General features: G+C 32.9%; 1 long non-coding RNA gene across 1 annotated transcript; it reads left to right on the top strand.

The window, feature by feature from the left end:
- Window positions 1–7,540: 7,540 nt before the first annotated feature.
- LOC107913077 (uncharacterized) lies at window positions 7,541–12,676 on the top strand. The gene is made up of 4 exons (XR_001688406.2): window positions 7,541–7,801; window positions 9,312–9,396; window positions 11,506–11,793; window positions 11,870–12,676. It is a non-coding gene; the product is annotated as an uncharacterized lncRNA (long non-coding RNA).
- Window positions 12,677–18,283: the final 5,607 nt, after the last annotated feature.

The raw sequence follows: 18,283 nt of genomic DNA, 5'->3' as shown, positions 1-18,283 counted from the left end.
CTTGGCATTCTCTTAAAGATCTACGCGGTGGTTGTGTTTCTACAGCAATTACTTGTTCCTCAATCCCTTGTGGAACTTGCTCTTGTTCTATCTCTGGTTCAGTGGTATTTTGCAATTCTTGAACTTCATCAAGTTTAATCTTTTTCCCACTTCCTTTTTTAGAAACAAATTCTCTCTCTAGGAAGACACTAGTCCGAGCAACAAGTATTTTGTTCTCAGTAGGATTAAAGAAATAATATCATTTAGTTTCTTTTGGATACCCCACAAAAACACATTTTTCAGATTTGGGCTCAAGCTTAGTAGACATCTGACATTTAACATAAGCTTCGCAACCCCAAATTTTCATAAAAGAAATACTGAGACGTTTCCCAGTCCACATCTCATATGGTGTCTTTTGAACCGATTTAGATGGAACACGATTTAGTGTGAAAGCAGCTGTTTCAAGTGCATATCCCCAAAAGGAAGTCGGCAGATCAGCATGACTCATCATGGATCGAACCATGTCTAACAAAGTTCGATTTATTGTTTCAGAAACTTCATTCCATTGAGGAGTACCAGGAGGAGTGTGAGACAATCCCACATTGCTTCAAAAGATTATCAAACTCTAAGCTCATATACTCCCCACCTCGATCAGATCGAAGTGTCTTGATAGTTTTTCCTAGTTGATTTCGTACTTCATTTTTGAATTCCTTGAACTTTTCAAGGGATTCAGACTTATGGCGCATGAGGTAGACATACCCATATCTACTGAAATCATTAGTGAAAGTTATGAAGTAGTGAAATCCTCCTCTAGCCTGTGTATTTATTGGCCCACATACATCAGAATGTATTAAGCCCAATAAATCACTAGCTCGTTCACTTTTACCAGTAAAAGGAGATTTAGTCATTTTTCCCAATAAGCAAGATTCACATACTTTAAATTGTTCAAAAACAAGTGAATCCAAGAGACCATCTTTATGGAGCTTGGATATGCGTTCCTCACTTATGTGGCCCAAACGACAATGCCATAGATAAGTTTAACTTGAGTCATTTATTTTTGATCTTTTAGTATTTATGTTGTAGATGGGATTTGTTTGATCTAAAATATAGAGGCCATTAATCAATTGTGCCGAACCATAGAAAACATTATTGAGATAAAAGGAACAACAAGTATTCTTAATAATTATCTCAAAACCAATTTTATCTAAACAAGAAATTGAAATAATGTTTTTAGTCAAACTGGGCACATAATGAAAATCCTCTAAACATAAACCAAGTCCACTAGGCAAAGATAAATTATATGTTCCTACAGCTAATGTAGCAACTTTTGCTCCATTTCCAACTCGTAGGTCCACATCTCCTCTAGCCAAAGTCCTACTCCTTTGCAGTCCCTGTACAGAAGTACAAATGTGAGAACCACAACCAGTGTCTAATACCCATGAAGTAGTAGTTGATAAATTAATATCAATAACATAAATACCTGAAGCAGACGTTCCGCTTTTTTTGGCCTTCTTGACTTCCTCAAGATAGATAGGGCAGTTCCGCTTCCAATGTCTAGTCACACCACAATGAAAATAGTTTCCTTCCTTAGCCACCCCTCCTTTAGGTTTCAATGCAGCCTTTACTTTTCCAGGCTTGGGCTACCTTTACCCTTGGGCTTTGTTTGAACTTTGGCCTTTCCCTTGCCCTTATTATTACGGACGATCAGTATAGGCTTGGGTCCAACCTTTTTCATGTTGCCTTCAGCAGTTCGTAACATACTGAGCAACTGTGGTAGAGTCTTATCAATTTCATTCATATTGAAATTGAGGACAAACTGGCTGTAGTTATCCGGCAACGATTGTAGAATAACATCAGTGGCCAACTCTTGGCTCAATGGAAACCCAAGCTTAGATAGGCTTTCAATATAGCCAATCATTTTAAGGACATGAGGTCCTACTGGGCTTCCTTCAGCCAGCTTACATTGGAATAGGGACTTAGAGATATCGAACCTCTCTTGCCGTGCTTGTCCCTGATAAAGTTCTTTCAGGTGCTCAATCATTTCATAAGCAACCATGTCCTCATGTTATTTCTGAAGCTCAGGGTTCATAGTGGTAAGCATAAGACAACCAACGTCTACCATGTCATCGAGATGCTTCTTGTAAGCATCTCTATCAGCCCTCGAGGCATTAGCGGGTGGTTCGTTAGGAACTGGTTGTTCAATGATATATAATTTCCGTTCTTGTTTGAGGACAATCCTCAAGTTACGGAACCAGTCAAGAAAATTTAAACCATTCAACTTGTCCTTCTCAAGGACCGATCGTAATGATAGTGTATTTGTGTTTGCAGCCATAATATATCTACAACAATGAAATTATGCGTGTGAAAAATTTATCAAATTTATATTAATCATTAAAAGGACTTAATTAAATTATGTTCCCACTATTTTATTACAAAACTAATACCCTCATAGATTAGTTTCAGAAAGACTTTCTCGAAAAGTATTTCAAGTGGGTTAAGGATCCATATTTCACCTCCTCTTAAGTCTACTTTGGCTTTACTGTCAAGATTATGGTTATCTAGGTAAGCAACACTTTGCTAATTACATCATATGTAACTCCTAAAGTTTGGTGAACAACTCTTGTTCTAATCATCTTATGATTTATCCAAATTACTCGCCTCTAGGTTTCTAATCCTATTAGAATAACCTAGTTAAGTCATTAACCAATTTTAACCAGCAAATATCACTTGTTTATTCTTCGCGTTTAACCAAGATAAATACTAGTACTTCGCTTTAGCAGAACCTACACAGTATTGATCGAGGCCTTAACGAGGGCAAAATTAGAAAGCTATGTTGACTTAATATTTTAATAGAGAGATTTTCTTAAGATCATTCCATCTCACCAATTATGGTTTACTTTAGTCCATTTAGCCATTTAATTGATCTCATCAATTAATGTGGTTCAATATTATCAAATTTTAACATGGTTAAAATTTAGCATGCTTTAGATATCCATAACATCTCATACATGAATAAAGCAATAAATAAATGCAATAGTTATAGCCCATAAACTAAGGTGGCGCAACCCAAGCCAATGGGAGAACCAAAAGAAAACCTAAAGGTGTAAGCCAGTTTTCAAGCTACTAGTCCATACTGGTTGGCCCATCTTCCTTCTCTGCTAGCTCACAGCAACTCTTACAAATTACAATATGTAGAAACTCGTTTTACATACGAGGGAGTAAGATGAGAAGAGAAATGCAAAAGAATAGTAGCAAGGCACGACACGCAGGCCGTATTTATAAAATTACAACCTTTTTATCAAATAGGCTGTCGGGCTATAACTATGCATTTCAAACACCATGCATGTCAAAAACAGCATACATAAATAAACATTTTTGTTAAGGTGTATTAAAACATATCCTTTCAACTTTTATGGCCCACCAAGTTTTATTTATTATTAAAAAAACATACTTTAAGAAGATGGGGGCTGAGGGGGTGGAGGGAGCGGGCCGAAGCCCTGCGACCGAAACCGTCCTCAGATCCCCATCCCCAAAAACATGACAGGGAATTGCCACGGTGGAAGCAGGGGGTGCGGGGGCGGAGCCCTCGCGGTACGAACCACATACCCCATTCAAAATGAAACCTCACGATTTGATAACCGTTATCAACAGAATCGTGTTTTCGGGATTTTAATCCCTGAGGTTTCATGCCGGAACAACCCTTGTTCCACTAACTAGTTAACTCTTATCGGAATCTGTCAACACCACCGTCGCACCGTCATAAATCTATTAACATTTAACAGTAATAACATAAAACTGATTAGGACATAACACCATGATTAACATTTAATCTATTGTCAAAAGGAACAATTATCAGGTTACTCTTAAACGATTTAAACAGTCAGAAATTTAATAAAATTGAAGCATGCATCTCATACAATTGCATCACCCAAGTATTTAAACCCGAGTCCGTGTCACACAAGTGGCTCTGATACCACTGTTGGATTGTCAGCACCCCTACAGCGCAGCGGAAAAATTTAATAATCGGCGACCCTAACCACGGATCCATGTGTGAGGAACGAATCGGGGTGAAAAGGGTTATGAAATTACCTAATGTTTGTTCTGAGTAGACAACAACTTCTCAACAATGTGTAGTCTGATCTACAATCGAACCAAGCCGTAATCTATCGAGACTCCGACCTCTACGTAATCCACCCAGTTGACTATGAATGGAAGAAATCCCCAAAACGGTTTTGAAAGTAATTTTTCTTTAACGGCTGCTAGACCAAAAACAAAGAAAAACAAGATTCTTATATCCTATTATTTTATGGTTTTTAGGAATTAAATAAATATAATAATATTTTAAACCGAAAATTATAATTACATTAATTATAATATAATTTCGGTAAACCATATATTTATTTGAATTTATATGCTAACCAAATTCATGTCCTCATTATGCGTACAACAAACTTGTACATAATGTGTTGGAAATTTGATTACCGAATTAAATTAATTCTATAATTAATTTAATTCAAGCGAAACCCAAAAATAATACCAACTATGGTTTATTTCGTTCATTTCAACTATAGGGTGTGACCCTTTAGGTTCCTGTAACGTTAGCAGTAATACTAGAACAATTCCGATGTTACAAACAATGAGTGGCATCTAACAATGCATCATTGCTACCTAAGTCACAAGAGATCATGAGTCGACATAACCTTCTTCTTTTTTTATGATTAACCTTTTATGCAATATTCCTTAAGTCCTTTATCTCTGGATTGGACACAAGTCATGGAATAGTCACACTTGTATAGTCCATTCCATGTTCCTTGATACCTTAAGCAGACTACAATATACAAATAAGTATGACATCTCATATAAACTTATTTGAGCATGGCCATGCATTTCTAGTCTCACTTGATCAAGTGGCCCAAGATATTAATCCCATTATGTAGGAGGGACTTATTCTATATCGACCAACCATATCCCTCTACATCAATTGTGGTATATCCAACATCAGCCTTTATAGAACAACCAATAACGGTGTACGTTTGACTGTATCAAAATGTACTACTCACGATGTTGGGATTATGATGATCTCAAGTCTGAGGATCATATACATATTAATCACTATGAGTAATGCCGTGACAATTACATAATAATCCAGGAAACATACTCATAATGGGTCAATCCAATATGTTGTTCTCTAACACACATATTCATGGATCGATTCTGACATTCCATATCAATGATAACTCATTATCATCAATCAACTACATGTTAGTCTTAATGCATTATCGTTTTCCTATCTAACAATAATACTTCACTAAGGATCTTTTAAGAATAATCATATTATTCTTAGGACATTATTATAAAACACTTTATTTATACACACAGAAAAGAAACTGAAATAATAATGGTAACGCCTTATATTAATAAACATGATAAATCAAGTATGTTATTACAACCATCCCATGATTGATCTTTGGGCATACTCTAACACATACGACCTGGCACACAGCCGTGTGGCACTGGGTAGTTTTGAAAATATCCCCTGTTTTACAATTTTATCGAGTTTCGTTTGTGTTTTTGGGTCGTTTTCACACACCTGGTTGTTGAGTTGATTAACCATGCGTCTGGAAAACACGAAACCTATATTCGTTCATCAAATCGTACTAATTAATCACAAGAATATCCATCTAAGAACATATCCTTAAACAAAAATTTCAATCCCTAGAAATAAAATTCACTTACTTACTTTTCTGAAATAGCGTAAAAGATCGAGCCTACTCTATCGGAGGGTCTTGATTTACAACCCTTTCGCCTACCAAGAACCACAAATATACTAGTCACATTCCTGAACATGAATAATAAACAAGCAACTAACACTTTACCAAAAATAAACTAAGAACAAGACAACCATAAAAAAATCAAATAGTACTTACCCTTTGAAAGAATTACTATGCAAGAGATATGACCACACGAACACACAACAAAGTTTAATGAATAGAAACCAAGAATCCACAAAGAAGAACCCAAAGAAAAGAGGAACAGGGAAGGAAAAAAATAAAATAAAATAGCAACAATAGGGAAACAAAGCAGAACGTGGGAACAAAAAGGGTTTTGGGACGGTTACTTTTGGCAACAAATTAGGGATATTTGAAAATTAAGTCAAAAAATAAAAATAAAGAAATAATATATTATATTTTCTAACAACTTATCCCCCCAACATCCTACAATAATCCAACCACCAGACTTATAATTCAAAATAGACTTAACCATTAGCAAAACAAGCAACAAAAACATTCATCATGCTCCCACCAAGATTCAAACTTAAGACCTAAAGCAAGCATCTAAGGCACTTAACCACTATACCAAATCAAATTATTTAATAAACATGCAGACTTAAAAATCCAAAAATTTGGGGCGTTACAAAGATACTAACCTTTTGTATATCACTTATTATGGTGAATCCATCACCATCACCCAGATGCAGATTTGATCATAAATTTTCAATGAACCACCCCATGTTTCCCTATTCTCTACCACAACAACATCCCATGCAATACGATATATTTGATCATTCTCATCTCTTCCCATAGTTGATAAAATTTCACCTTTATCAGACCCTTTCAAGAAACATCCACTTAAACATATAATAGACCTGCAAATTTGCTTAAACCCATTTTTCAAGGTTGTAAAGCAAACATATATTTTCTTAAAATTTAGGGTGTGATTAATATTAGGTCGCTCAACCATTTGCTCTATATTGGCAGTTGGATCTGTATTTCTTAGAGCAAAAGTGTAATCATACAAGTGCCTAAATTCAAACTTCACTCTACCTTTAATTTGTTATAAGGCCTATGCCCTAGCTCTACCACATACACTTATTTACAAGTCCACATTCAACTCCTTTTTTGTAAGCCTTTTGCATTTGAACTAGCTTTATTTGAGGTAACACTTTCAACTTACTAAAAAAATGCCTTCCAACAAACTTGTATTTGGCTCGACTATTTCAAAATGTCATAGAGCATTGGTGCTCATTCACAAAGGTCTTAATCTTGAGAAATCCATCAGTACTATCCTTAGCAGAATATATAAGAAAGGGACAACCAACAAGTTTACACTTAGCTCTTGTCTTAAACTTCTCATTCCTAATGTATTTAACATCAAATCTCTTAGCTATAGCATAAGCTGCTAAAGATTCTTGAATTGAGTATTATTAGTAAAACTCATTCCAAGTTGAAATCTAGGTATTGTGGCCAATGTATAAAATAAGACATTTCTCCCTTTCTTACAAGCTAACTCACCATCTAAATTAGTTTCATAACTACCCAAATCAGAAGACCCCAAATACTCAATGTCATCTCTACTAGACCTATCAAAATATGCTTCTATATAATTTAGGCCATGTTTGGTTTAATGTAATGGCTATACCATTACAATTCTATTCAATGGGCCCACCACAAACAACTGTTTGGTTGAATAGAATACCCTATTACGAGTGTATTCCATTACAGCCTTATGTAGGGAATAGGAAGCATTTCTATTCCCTCTCCCCCCCCCCACTAAATGGCTTATTCGGTGTTTAGAAAATCAATTTTACCCTCTCTAATTTCTCACCTAAAAAATGCTTAGACTCAGCCCGACCAATAGCCACTGCATTCCTTCCTTCAACTCTGGCCACTAGCACTCCTCTCACTAAACATTTTCCTCTCTTCCTTTGTTCCTTTTGTTTTCCTCTCTACAAAATTTTTCTTACTTTAAAATTTTTCTGCTCTTTTTTTTTATCCATTTAAGTAGATTTTGCTTCATTTACCTTCATCGAAGCCTCCTTCAGGTAAATCTTTTCACTTTTCCATTGCTCCTTTCGTTTTCCTCTCTGTCAATTTAAGTAGAGTCTGCTGTGGGTTTTTTCCCCCTAAATTGATAACTTACTTGAATGGCCAGTCATGGCTAAGAACAACAGTTAAGAGATTAAAAAGCTTCATTTTTATGTCTCTAACATCTTGAACAAAATGGGTTCAAACTCTTCTTTGTGGGATTTTAAGATTTGTTTGACAGTAAGATATGTTGGTTCATGTTTTTGGACAGCTTGTTCTTATCAATAGTTTTTTTTATATGTTAACTTTCAAGAAAAATCAATTATTTGGCTTTTCCTGCTTCATGTCTCATTTTTATTTGAGAAGAGTCAACGAAATCGAAAATACCGTGTAAAATGTATTTTAAAAATATTCTTAACCATTATTAAATGTCTGGTTTTTTTTTTTGCTATAATCTATGATGTTAGGGCCTTCAGTAATTTTATATTTGCCTATTTCAGTTTGGTAGTTTTGGGAATGGTTAGGATATTAATTATTTTCTCAACTTTTTATTATGGTATAAAAAAAGGATGACAATCATTTGTGTTTTGATTTATTATGGATATTAATTTGGGACAACGGACAGTTGAAGAATTCTCCATCTAATTGGGTGGGGAGGTGGTGAATAGGAAGAAGTTGTTGTTGAGGTCAATGCAGCCATTTCTTTTGAATCAAACTTATTTTTGAATTTATATCCAAAGGTACAGGATTTGCTAAAAGATGTCATGGATGAAGTAATGAAATAAAACATGTTCATAACTGCTCACTCTCCACAGGCCCAATGTATACTCTAACAGCGTTTTTGTTTTTGTTGAATACTATATGACCACATCCACATGGGTTTGAATATTTTTTACTTTTGTGATTTTTTGTTCTAATATGCTTTTGTGATTAAACTTAAGTTTAATCCATGGCAGAACCTCGCTTTTTGAGCTTTGAGTGCTTTTATGTTTTGTTAATTCATTAATTAATTGCGTAGATTGGCAATTGCATGGCTCTGTTAATTCACTGCTTTGTTTCTGTTATTTTTTTCTTGCTTTAATGGTTGGCTAAGAGACCTGGGAGAGAGATGGAAGTTTCAAGAGATTGAATTCTAGCTTTTTTGGAAGTAAAACAAATGGGTTTCAATTTCAATTTATTCTCCTATTGGTGACCATACGTATAACTTTTGAGTGCTGTGTCAATTGATGGATGTCTATATCTATTTTCTTTATAGCAGGCTGATTTTTATCCATGCTTTTGTTTGCCTTTTTTTTATTGAAATTTTTCATGAAATTTGTACTCAAAATCCATTTTAAAAATCTGGGTTGTTTAAGCTAGTTTTAGTGATCAAGAACTAGGATGATGGATGATAATGTACTTATAGCTTGTTGTGAAATTGGCACAGTTAAAGTATTTGATGGAATCTGTATTTTATGATCATTGAGAAAATTCATCTGATATTTAATATTCTCCATATAAATTCATATTGTTCTTCATCACTTTCAGACTTGGGTCGCTCAACTTCTAGATGCTTCATCAACTCGACTATCTTTTTCTCATATATCTGAGTGGTATCGACTACTACTTTCTGGTATGTCTGTATTTCCAACTAATTTTGCTACTAACAATCAAAAGAACAACATAAATACACTTGTTTTCTGGATGATAAAGAACACCATAAATATATTTTTCGGTATGTATCAAGCAATACATTTTTTGCCTATTGAAGGAAATTGGATTAAGTTTTAAGGTTTAGGGTCACATGCATAAGAATATTACAAGATAAAATGAGCAAGCAAATTATTATAAAAATATTAATGCATGCAGAACAAACTTTACTTAATCTAAATATAAGCATCAGTTCCATATATATATCCATTAAAGTACAATATAGAATAATTTATTAAGTCATAAACCTATTAATTAAGAAAACCAACTAATATATACTTATTCGAAGATATATGCATCACATTTTGTTTTTTAGGTTAATTTATACTATGATTTGAAGATATGTAACACTTCAATATCTTGCAGTAATGGCTAGTGAGAGGTGTAAAAGAATTAGTCTTACTGTGACAGTATGGTTGCAAATGTGCACAGTTGCGTGTTGGTTCTTGGTTACATTGGGTGTCTTCCATAGCCTACATACTTATAAACCAAGGATTAGATCATATATTTTAGATTTTTATACAAAGCAAAATTATGTGAAAAGACTTGTAGATGCTAGTGACAAGACCTGTATTGAACAAGTTAGGATGAATATAATTACCTTTTCTAAAACTATGTGAGATGTCATAAACTTTAGGATGATTGAATTCGTTAAGGAACATGCTTGTTGAAGAGCAAGTGGCAATGTTTTTACATCTCATTTCTCATCACCTTAAAAATCAAGTTATCAAGCATCACTTTAATAGTTCCAGGGAAACCATTCACAGATCATTTCATAATGTTTTAAGTGTTGCCATACGGTTACAAAATTTTCTATTTAAAAAGGCTGAGCCAATTACAACTAATTCTACAAACCTAAAGTGGAAATGGTTCAAGGTAATGGAGTGAGTTTCATATATAGCTCGTAGATAATTTAGTTGATTTAGGGTTTAAATATAGTATCCTAATATCAGGTTTTATGCATGTGATGTAGATTTGTCTAAGTGCTTTAGATGAAACTCACATCAAGATTAGGGTTTCGATAGTTGATAAACTTATATATCGAATGCAAAAAGGTGACATAACAACAAATATGTAAGGTGTTTGTACACCTGATATGCATTTTTTTATGTTCTTCCTCTTTGGGAAGGTTCTGTTGCTGATGGATAGGCTCTTCGATATGCCATTAGTAGGAGACATGGACTAAAAGTTCCTCATGGTAAAGTGCAGAATTAGAGGAATTTGAATTATTTTTTAAGATAATAATTTTTTGGGGAAATTAACCATGATAAATAGTTTTTTTCCCTTTTTTATAGGTTGTTATTATCTAGTTGACGTTGGTTACACAAATTGTGAGGGATTTCTTACGCCTTTTAGAAGACAAAGATATCATTTGAATTAGTGACATCAGGGTTACCAGCCAAGTACTCTAGAAGAATTTTTCAATATGAAACATGCTTCAACATGCAATGTTATTAAAAAATGCTTTGGGTTATTAAAACTTAGATGTGGAATAATTAGGAGTCCATTGTTCTATCTTGTGAGGGTGCACAATGGAATACTTATTGCATGTTGTTTGCTCCATAATTTTATTCAAACTTATATGAGTCTTGATCCTATTGAAACGAAGTTGGGAGAAGGATTGCCTAGTAATGTGATAGATGATGATGAACCGAATATCGTAAATATTCATCCATCGGATGCGTGAGCTACTTGAAGGATGGAATTAGCCAATCAAATGTTCTATGAATGGCAATCATCTAGAAATTAGTTAGATTCAGGGTAAAAATAGTAGAAGGTTAATTTGTTTATGTTATTTCATGTATCTGGTTTATGAAAATTTAGTGGTGTTTGAATTGTCTTTATGTATTGTACTAGACTTGTTGAATTACAACTTTAATTTATTTTCTTTTGATTCGTCATATGTTATAATTTTATAAAGTGTTGAGCTTTTGATTCATAATATCGAACCTAATTTTAATTTGTATTTTTTTTCTTAAGATAGTTATGTCAAATTTTTTACAATCAAATGTTTCCTCTCAAAATTTTCAAGGATCCAAAAGAAATGAGATCCAGAAGATGTTGTGCTGGTTGTCTGTATGGTCGATTTGCACAATATTGGAACCTTTAACATAGATACGAGATTCAAGGTTGGTTATTTAAATGAGAAGGAAAGAATGTTAGAAAAAGTTTTACCCCATGCTATGTTGAAAAGGGATTGAAAAGGGATTACGCAATCGTTTATGACATGCTCAATGGAAAAGACAAAAGCGGCTTTGGTTGGGACAAGCATAGACAACTTATTATTGCTGAAGATGCTGTGTGGAACTCATATATAAGTGTAAGAATTATTTAAAGTCTTTATTATCTTGTTTTGACTAAACTTATATCTAATATAGGTTCCTCGTTTTTTATAGAGTCATAAAAAAGTCGGTCAATTCAGACATCGTAGTTTCCCTTATTATGACCAAGTTACTGCCATCTACGCAAAAGATCGAGCCACTAGAAAAGATGCTCAAACAACTGTTGATATTATTGAAGAAATAGATGTTGAAGATGTAGCTACTGCAAATACTCATGAAGAAAGAAATGATTTGCATGGATGTGAAGTTGATGTTTCTTTGGAAGAGATGGATCTCTCAGCTACACAACCGCAACCATCTAGAAACCAAGATGATTCCACATTTTCAAAAAAAAACTTTCCGATGCAAGTGAACATATTTATTCTACTTCATTTACTGATGCTACCACGTTATTGACGGAAAACATGCAAACCGCTGGCCTTGAAATAAATAGGAGCATTGCCTCTGAAGTGCTAATTCAACAAAATTCAAAAATGGTCATTCAATAAAATGCTCTAAAATTATATCCAACCTTATGTGAAGTAAAAGGATTAACTGAGGATAAGTGCTACCGCGTGCTGAGCAAAGTTCCAAACCATCCAACGCAAATGCTCATTGTTTTTAGTCTACCTTCTTCTGTGTGATTGAAATGGGTGAGAAGATATCTTTCTAGCCGTTAAAAATCCTGATTGTGTTGGTGATGGTTTTGTAACTTTTTGTATATGTAATATTTGGGGTGGTATAATGACATGATAGAATGCCATTACAATGTTGTAATTTTTTGATGTTGTAAAATTTAACATATAGATTATGGCATATAAGCTAACTTTTTGTTAATTTATGGACATTATATTTGGATGTAAAATATTATTCTCAAGCTATTTATTACTTCTAATATTTTACTTTTTATTTTAGAAGATAATTAAATTATTTGTTTAACTAATGATATTTTAGAACATTAAATATGTATTGCAATTTTAAAATAATAAAGTAGGTTATATGTTATTTTTATATATTATAAATTTTTAATTCATATTTTAATAATAATTATATTAAGAATGTTATTAAATTATATATCATTTTGTTAAATTGTATTTAATAATAATTATGTTAAAATATGATTAAATTATTTATTTTTATTTTTATTAAAATATATTTAATAATAATCTTATTAAAATTTAATAACAATAATTATCTACATAAAAAAATTCTGCTAAGGGTACTTTGGTCATTTAAACATTTTTCCTTATGCTATTACAATGTCTATTCTATTCAACCAAATACAAGAATGCTATTACAGCTCTATTCAATTCTATTCAACCAAATAATTGAATTACTGATTACAGCTCTATTCCATTACAACTCTATTAAATTATAGTACTATTCCATTACAGTGAACCAAACATACAGTTACTTTCCTACCATTTTTTTTCTTCCTCTCAATTTCAGTAATGAGATCTTCAAATTTTAGTTTAGATTGAAGGTCATCTACCGTAACAATTCTCTATTTTTTCTTTAAAGGCTTTTTATTTTCCGTAATCCCTTTTATCTCTCCATCCTTATCATCAGGCCCACCCTCCAACTCCTTTGTACCACAGGAGGCCTCATTTTCATCATTCTTCTAAACTTTGGGACTCAATTGTATTATCTTTATTAACCCTTATACCACTAACATGATTAGACCCACCAACCCCACTTGTCACTTTAATGCTCCTTTGCCTTTGGCTTAAATCACCTATCTCAATTTCTATACTATGCAATAAAGGCTCAGAGTCTACATCAATTGGTGACCTAATCAAATCCATGTTTTACTCTGCAAAAACAATCATTTACAAGCCTACACTTAATACTAAAAACTTGTAGATCACAATAACATGAGTTCCATAAAACGATAACAATATATATAGTACATGTGTATATTAAATTTCAAATAAAAAAAATATTGTTCCCTGACCTATCTATAATCACAGTCAAATAAATTTAAAAAATATTAATTATTCAAAATAAAAATGAGTTCCAAATCATATTATAACTCAAAACCATATCAAGGAAAACCTATCAAAGCATGAACTCAAATTCAAAATCTTTCAACTTGATTTCCCAAGTTAGATGCTTATTTTGAACTATCAAATCAATTTTAAATACTCATAAAATAATTTTCAAGGAAAATTCAAAAAGAACTCTTAATCGATTGTCAAATTCCTTAAAGCAAAAAAAAAACCTAACCCAAATACAAAACACAATTTAAAATAACATATTTCGAGTTTCAAATATTGAAAATCTAATATTTCAACAGCAAAACACAATTTATCCCTTCAATGGTTAACAACAAAAATCATAAATAAAAATTAGAAAAAGGGTTTATAAAAAGAAAAAGAGATTTTCAAATTAAAAAAATTAGTATACCCACTCAAGATAAAATACAAATCTTACTTGATATTGATTTCTTTCTTTGATTGCAAAGAAATTTGAAGAAGATGAATGATTTAGTTGTTGTATGGTTTAGGGTTTAGCTTTTGAAAGAAAACACGATTAATTTTTTGTAAAGAATTTCCTAAAAAGGAGATTAATTTTTAATTAAGAAATTAAAAATTAAAATTGTTATGTATTTTCTACATTGAATTTGTGATGGTTTCATGAGCCATGTGTCAGTCATACATTGGACATGTGTCCCACCTCATAACAAAATTAACACCATTAGTGTTTTGGGTAATTTGTGTAACAGTTGGCAAGTTTAAGTACAAAATTGCACAAAAAAAAGTTTAGGTACTGAATTAGGAAAACATGTCAAGTTCAAGTACCAAATCTTATATTAAACCTTAAAATATAAAAAAACTTAAAATAACATGAAATAAAAAATATATAAATATGAGTGAAAGAGGAATCAAACCTGAGACTCAAGGATAAACCCACAAACATTTAATCATCTAACATAGAAATAATTATATTAAAAAAGTTAGAAAATGACTTAAAGAGAAAACTCGTTCAGTTGAGCGCTGGACGCTGGATGCGCTTTCATACATTCTTTTTAAAAATGACCTATTTTCTTAAATTTTAAAAAACTTGACCTATTTGACCAATTAATTTTTTTTGACATATATGACTAATTTAACCTTAAAATTACTTTAATGTTTTTTTGAATTATTATTTAATTAGATAAAAAAAATATAATCCAAAGTGTAAATTAAAAATAGTTATCGTAATTATATTTTATTTAGACAAATTATTTCAATTTACACAAATTTTAATAAGGTGAAATCATGATTTTCCAAATAATTATATGAGCTAAGAATTTTTTTTGTTTATTTTTAATTTAAGCAAGGTACATATAATTAACTTGAACTTGGGCCGATCCATCTAACCCAATAAAACTAGGGTGGAAGGGCACACGCTGGCCATGGGGCATGGGACTCGAATTCCTAATAAATAACTATTTAATTATAGTATAGTTTTTGTAAAATTTCCTATATGTATAGATAGGGCAAACTCTATCTTAGGCTCTAAGCATTATTATAATTTGAATTGATTGGATAAACTCTTCAAATTTTGTTTTAGACATCTTTTCATCACTTTTATTTATTTATTTTTGACAACAACCTTAAGGTTTAATATTTCAAGTCCCCCATTTTATCTTTATTTCTTACATCGAAGTCCCCATTTTATCTTCTAAAAGAAATTGCCTAACATCAAACATAGGGATATCAATAATTTCCAGATCATATTTGTTCCTAAAACAAGACTTAACTATACAATCAATCACTTTATTCACTTCACAGAAGACACGGTGAAATTTGACAGTCCAATTGTGCTTACATTCCTCCTTTATTTTTCGAACTAAGGCTGTTGATGATGATCTTAATGAATCATCTGTTAACATATCTGTTACACTTTTATTGTCAGATTCAGTTATCACATTAGAATTTCTCTCCCTCAACTCAAATGATTTTTTCAACACCACCTCAATAAGTAGGGAAACCATGATTAGACCCATTAAAGAGGTTAATCAAGTAGAAGGGACAGGAAAAGGATTCTTAATATCCATGGTAAAGGAAAGGAACCAAAAAGAAAAAACCAAGTCTCAATCGGCTTTATTCCAAAGCATTGTTGAGTGCTGCTTACATGGATTGTATAAGGAATTACATGCTTGTATAATCCATGCCAATTCACCATGCCTGATTCTTATTGGCGTTTTCCCTGTTTCACATATTCATTCACTTCAAGCAAAGTAGAATTCCATTTCCAGGAATCCCGTAATGTTTTTTATTCTTCCTTGCTGTTTTTGCTTTAATAAAACAAATTTATCTTTGGGATTAAGAGAGTAATATATATATGTATATGGATATGGATATGTATGTGATTCCAATGGAAATTACATTCTTCCTTTTTGTTACCCCCAATCCCAAGTATAGAATCATTCAGACAAGGTTAAAGAGCAAGACAACAACAATTGGCTCCGCATACATGCTCTGTCTCACTTCCCATTTTTCATTTTCCACCATTAATGAGTTCTCTCTGTTTTGTTACTTAAAAAAGCCATGCAGAAAAAGGGAAAGGATTTGCAGAGAGTTGGGATTTGCCAGGGAATCTTCAATTTCATCATCAACAGCCTTGTTGGTTTTAGCCTGAAACGCGTCACGTTGGGGCACCCTATGCCCCGTGGTTCAACCAATGAAGCTCAAGAACCACTCATAAACCAAGCCAAGCTCGATGAAAACCCAATGATAGATGATTCGGGTTCTGCAGTTCGGATTCACTTCAAGCAAACAGAAGAAGAGCTGGAGGATTGGAATTGGACTCATGTTGACAAGCTTGGCTCATCAGTTCATGCAGCAGATAAAGATGACGGTGATGATGAAGCAATGGAGAAAAGGAATAAGAAGATTCCACGGCTAAGTGGCGTTTCGCTTGACACTGATGAACCTCAACAAGTCCATGGGAAAACAGGCCGAAGGGTCATCATTCCTATAACAGATAGTGAAGGTACAAAATCAGCAAAAGCATTACAATCTGATGCCAGAAAACCAATGCTTACAGGTCTGGGGTTCAACATTAATGAAATCTCTGAAACGTTTATTCAGAATACCAAGGAAAGACTGAGCAGAAACATCAGCTTGATGGAGCCAGAAGAATCTTAGTGCATGAGGATGGGTTTTATTGTTTCATGGTTCAACCTGCTGGGATTTGTAATGGAGTTGATTTTCTGTACTTGTTGTCGTCAACAAATTTAGAATAAGAGTTCCTTTATGAACTTAATATACATGTAATGCATCTATTTTGCTACAGATTGAAATGCATTGTTGATAAATGTGCTAGTTTTTCTTCATTTCTTGCCTTTTTTCGCCACTGTTGCTCTTTTCAAAAAGCAAACTCCCCTGATTGGCCCATGATGTTAGCCTATGATGAACCCGAAGTCTTTAATCTCCTCTTCAGCTTTTGAACAGCCATCCATTTCTCAAGTTTTTTTGCCTATGGATACCCTCCTTGCCTCCACTTATCAACATCCAACACCATAACTCCAGTGTTGAAATAACATAGCTTTCTTCCATTAAAAGTAGTAAGTAGATAAACCCTTGACCGACCAGAACAAATCGGTGAAATACTAGGTAAAATTCGCATGATGGTGTTCGGGCGGCGCCAACAGTCTTCCTTCTAAATCAACCCTAAGTTTGACAATGTCATCCACCACAAGAAGGTCGGAATCAAAGTATAAGACACGTTCAACATCTGGTGGTAGTATATCAGAGCTAGGTAAATCCTGGCATAGTTCAAAGGTTGGTCCAATGCTTGGCCAAAAGATTTCGATATCTTGCCAGGAACTAGGTTGGAGTGAAAGCAGTGAACTCTAAAGTTGAGGTAAGGGAAGGTCGAGTTGCTGCTAACAACCACTCGAGGCTCGTATTTTCCCCGTCCATAATAGAGCAAACTAGGGATACGGATGACTGAAAAATTCAAACCCGATGAGTTCCTACTCGATCATGTAGGATCCGGGTTTTTTTTAATCAGGTTTTGGGTGGGACGGGTGAGTCTAAATTCTAAAATTATCAAATATATACATATATATATAATATTAGTTTAAAATATCTGATAATAAAATTTAGGAAAATGGGTTTGGATAGGTAAATTTTCAAAAAAAATTGGTAATTTAATCCCTCTCAATTTCAAAAGCGACAATTGTACATAATTTTGATTAGTATAATAATAAATTTAACCCTTAATTTTTTATATATTCTATGTAAAGTTGATAGAATGTATCATTACAAGCTAACTTTATTAAATCAAGACTAAATTTATAAAATACGTAAACTTTGAGAGATAAATTTGTTATTATGCTAATAAAATTAGAATTTGATACACTAGTACTGGTAATGTACTTTTTTATCCCATAAGCAGCCTTAAAAATTGTCATGTATCTCTTTTTTCTTAAATATTTATTTTTAATATTTTATTATACCCCTATAAAACATTTGTCAACTCCTGACTCTGCTTGTG

This window comes from Gossypium hirsutum, chromosome D08 (assembly GCF_007990345.1).
Source record: "Gossypium hirsutum isolate 1008001.06 chromosome D08, Gossypium_hirsutum_v2.1, whole genome shotgun sequence".
Lineage (NCBI taxonomy): Eukaryota > Viridiplantae > Streptophyta > Magnoliopsida > Malvales > Malvaceae > Gossypium > Gossypium hirsutum.
Note: the sequence above shows the minus strand (reverse complement) of the source record. Positions and strands in the feature narration are given on the sequence as shown.